Source organism: Leuresthes tenuis, unplaced genomic scaffold, assembly GCF_036924035.1.
Source record: "Leuresthes tenuis unplaced genomic scaffold, fLeuTen1.0.hap1 SCAF_13, whole genome shotgun sequence".
Lineage (NCBI taxonomy): Eukaryota > Metazoa > Chordata > Actinopteri > Atheriniformes > Atherinopsidae > Leuresthes > Leuresthes tenuis.
Genome location: NW_027325367.1, coordinates 3,471,354 through 3,476,464, shown reverse-complemented (window position 1 = coordinate 3,476,464; position 5,111 = coordinate 3,471,354).

Sequence of the window (5,111 nt, the reverse complement as noted above, 5' to 3'; positions counted from 1 at the left end):
TTGTAAATAAATAATTTTTATTTTAGACGTGGCTGCGGTTTGTTTAATGATGTCACCTGAGACTTCTGCTCTGAGGAATTACCTTTATCCTTCTTTTAAACTCACACATCTGCAGCTTGATGGAAGGTTTGGCTTGTTTCTCACCTCCAGTTTCAGGACTTTGTATCTGACTGCAGCTGCTTCACTTCGTCTTCTATCACTGCATAAGAAATGATTCTTTTTTTCTGTCCCAAAATGAAGTAAAAACAACCTCAGATGAAAAACACACGACATGTTACACTGAGTCATTATTTACTGAACAAAAACTGAGACAGAGCACAGAAGCACTGTGTGGAAAACTAAGTGAACCCCTGATCCAGCAGCTTCAGCAGCAGTGAGCTGCAGTAATGGTTTCCTGTGGGACGTTATCAGTCTCTCTCATGGTTTTGGAGGAATCTTGGCCCACTCTTCTCTCCAGCGGTGCTTCAGCTCATTGAGGTTTGCAGCATTGGTTTCTGCACAGCTCTCTTAAGGTCCCACCACAGCATTTCAGTCAGGCTGAGCTCTGGACTCTGACTGGACCATTGCAGCACCTTGATTCTTTTCTTTTTCACACATTCTGCTGTAGATCTGCTGCTGTGTTTGGGATCTTTGTCCTGTTGATGAGCCAGTTTCAGCCCAGCTTTAGCTGTGGGACAGATGGCCTCACATTTGACTCTAGAATACTTTGGTATCCAGAGGAGTTCATGGTGGACTCAATGACTGCAAGGTGCCCAGGTCCTGTGGCTGCAGAACCAGCCCAGATCATCAGCCCTCCACCACCGTGCTTGACAGCTGGTATGAGGTGTTTGTGCTGATATGCTGTGTTTGGTTTCCTCCAAACGTGCTGCTGTGCATTAGGACCAAACATCTCCACTTTGCTCTGGTCTGTCCAAAGGACATTGTTCCAGAAGTCTTGTGCTTTGTTCAGATGCAGCTTTGCAAACCTAAGCTGTGCTGCCATGTTCTTTTTAGAGAGAAGAGGCTTTCTCCTGCAGCCCTTCCAAACAAGCCATCCTTGTTCAGTCTTTTTCTAACTGTGCTGTCATGACCTTTAACTTTTAACATGCTAACTGAGGCCTGGAGAGTCTGAGATGTAGCTCTGGGCTTTTTCACCTTGGGGTGAACTTGCTGGGACGTCCACTCCTGGGAAGATTGACAGCTGTTGACATTGCTGATGTCTTTCCTCCTTGGCATCGTGTTAACACACACCTGAATGCTGCAGAGCAGCAAAACCTCTGCTTTCATAGAGCTGCTCACACTGACTGATGATCAGTTAATGAATGAATTCCTGTGGAAGCTTCCACACACTGCTTCTGTTTTCTTATTTTGTTAAATAAATGTGTAATTTGTCCCGTGTTGCTCATCATCTGAGCTTGATTTGACCTAATCTTAAAATCTGGTCTGGACCAAATGTTCTATCCTATCCTAGCACTTTGTACTTCCCTACCCCCTCTATCTCTGCACTTTATCTTTCTGCACTTCCTTCTATGCCTGCACCCTATCTCTACTCTGTCACCTCTGACAGAGTCGGACTCGTGGGTTTCTTCTATGTAGTTTATTGTTAGCTTTTTGTATCGCTGTTATATCTTGATTTGTAAGTCGTTTTGGATAAAAGCGTCTGATAAATACAGAAACAGAAACATTACGTCCTGAAACATAAAACCTTAGAACTGAAAGAGCCTGTACATGACTGCTGTTTGACAGATAGTTGATTCTCTTGCTCATATGCAACGAAAGTTGTCTTTTTTCCTTTTAATTGTCCTGAAAGAAAGACTTCTAATAAGGACGCAGTTGTTCTGTGTTTATTTGTTCTTCAGGGATTCTGCTGCCTGTGTTCCTCTTATGAAGAAGGTGTTTTGCTTCTCATATTCATGCATAATGCACCTCTGCTGGTTTGTCCATCTGGCTGTGAATGAAGGTCGATATAAAAAGGATCAAGCTCAGGGTGAGTCTGTACTTCAGCCTCTCCAGTGAACGTGTGATGATGACAAACGGTGGCATAGTTTGCCTCCGCTCTGCTCATGAAGGCTGCATGCTCAGGTTTCAGACCTCTTGGTATTCTGTGCGTCACTCTGCACTGCAGCAGAGCACTCGGGTGGATCTAAACAGGCGTCCTCTAATGTCTTTTCCTACAACACAGCTGCGGGGCTGTGAAATCTCTGCTGCTCTCTCAAACTGCAGAGGATAAACTTTACTCTCAGGTCCAGAGTTAGTTAGGAAGGTAGACAGTTTCTGGACATCTTGCTTCCAGGAATAGGTTTTAAAATGATGTCCATGATGATCAAATTGATGATAGAGAGGAAGAACTCCAATGGGTCATTTAATCCAGGCTATCCTACCCGTGTGTGTGTGGATTTAAAATAACTGAACTCTCCTGCTCAGACTAAAAACACTGTGCATAGTAAGTGAAGACCTTCAGTAAAACTCCTTATCATCAGTCTGACATCAGATAGCTCAAAGTTGACAGTTGATTGCTGATTTCTGTGCTGTTACTGCATCTGAAACTTGTGCTCTCCAGATTCCCCTGCGTCATCCTCAGAGGAACCAGCTTTTCAGGTGTTTGATTTACAGCCACTAGATGGCAGCAGTGAGCTGGTAACATAAGAAATAACTTTATTATAACCATTGTTTGATCAGTGGAGAGTTTGTTTGGGCTGCATAAGGATTTCCTGAAGATTGTAACCCCCCAAAAGCATCCCTACATAAGTATAATGTTCATGAGAGTTTTCTATCATTTGTCTCAACTCTGCTCATAAACACAGTTTAAAATGGCCAAATGATTCACAGGAACTGATTCACGGTGCCGTCCAGTGATGATTTAATCTGTCGATTACAACAGTGGCAGCTGAACACTTTCAGAATATACTGATCAGGGATTTATGCAGAAAGTCACCATATTTCAGCCTCTTTGAGAGATAATTGTGACCATGAGAAGCTTTGTGTTCGATCTTTGTTGAGTGCATTTTATTCATTGTATTGTAAGTTAGATCATTGGATCTAAGCTTGAGATACTTATATGAGAAGTTCATTTAACTATCGATGGACAGAGGACCTACTTTTTACTGAATTCTGCCACAGTTTTGGGCTCAGTGAGCAGAAGTTGTTCTGTTTCAGTCCTTCACAAGTCCTGCAGAATGAGGTCTGGCATCGTCCTGCTGAAATAACCACGGACCTCCCGGGAAAAGACGTCACCTTGATGGCAGCATCTGTCTCTCCAGAACTCCAACATCCAGCTCTGCATCAGTGGTACCTTCACCCAGATGAAGCCCTCCATGCCATGGACTCTGATGCAGCCCCATACCATCAGCTGGCTTTAAACCTTTCTCTGATAACAGCCTGGATGCTCTTTCTCATCAGTTTTTCCCAGAAGCAGCTGAAACGTGGACTCATCTGCCCACAGAACACGTGTCCACTGTCTTTCTGTCCATCTGAGATGAGCTGGAGTCCAGAGAACTGGGCCGTGTTTCTGCACAGAGCTGATCTCAAACAGGAATGATGGCTTTATTTGTAATTTTGGGTGTGGAACGAGCCTATCATTGAGTTATGCAAATGCTGTAAATGTGAGCTGCTGCTGTGGGGGAGTCTTATGATCCACTTTAAACTCCAGTCATCGGGGAGTTCTGGCTCCGAGAGCCCAGCAGGGGATATAATGTGAGTTCTGGTGTTGATCGACACCTCTCCCCGCCCCGTGTAACAAACTGTACAAGAATCAGGAGTCAGTGAAGAGACTGAATCTGACCTCACAAGATTTATGCTTACAGAGCGGGTGTGTTTGTATACACACACACACACACACACACACACACATCCCATTAATCTACGGACACACAGCGAGGTGAACATCTCCTGCCGTCCAATCCTCAGGCTGCAGCACAGATGAGAAGTGAAGGATTATTTCCATAAATCTGCAGCCTCCTCTGAAACACACTCGCATCGGCAGTGGAACGTAAGCAGATTATATCATCAGAAGCCAGGCTGTTGTGCAGAGTGGCGAGCGCAGGACTGTCACCCAAAGAGGAATGGCACCTCAGCGTTTTTACTGCAGCTTCCTCACATTTAGCCTAACATGAACCGTGGGGGGTTCACGCTCATCTTAGGGATGTCTCAGTACTTTCTGGGTAATTCTTTCTTTTCACGTCTCATGAGAAAACTAAATCACGTACATATTAAGTCATTTTCTGGTGACACTGAGGTCCTGTTGCTCTGACATGTTTCATACTTACCGTTCCTTCATTATTCAAATTCATTCATCTTTTTACAGAGTCGGCCAGTTTACTGTTCAGCTTTTAGCTCGAGCATATGCCAGGAATTAAGAACTTATAATGGAAGAAAATCCATTTCTGGAAATGTGTCATTTGGCACAGCTCAGCCTTTTCTCCCTGTTTCCCTTCCTTAAGGATGGCTTCTTGACAGCCACCCTTCCATGGAGACCATTTCTGATGAGGCTTGGGCCAACAGTAGATGGATCAGCTGAAGGTCCAGATGCATCTCTCAGGTCCTGTCAGGTCTTTGCTGGATTTTTTCCTCTTTCTTAAGGACATCACTTTCAGATCCTGTTCATCTGCTGTAGATAGTTTTTTAGGCCTGACACTTCTTCTTTTGTCCTCCACTTGTCCAGTTTCCTCAAATGTTTTAAGGACACACTGCACACCATGCTGAGATATGCCAAGTTTTCAGCTAATAGCTCTTTGGGAATCACCTTGTTGCTGCAGAAATCCTATTTTCTGTCTGTCAAACTGTGTTTTCTTTGCTGTTTTTCATAGATGCAACTAAAGAAATGGGAACAAATGATGTGTCTTTGTGACAGGCTGCTAGTAACAGAGTGCCTAAAGATCCAGTTTAAAATGGCTTCTTTGCTAAGTTATGTGCAGATAAAACACTGGTTCATCCCTTGAGTTAGGATCCTTTTTTTCTGCTTGATTTCTCTGAAATAGGACCTATTAAGTTGAGTTTCAGATTTACAAAAAGCAATTGTTTTGCAAACTTTATTTTAAGAAGGAAAAAGGGGTTCAGATGATGCTCAAAGAGACCTGGATGTACTTCTATCAATCCTTTGAATCCATCAGTGAGACAAACGACAGAACACGGGG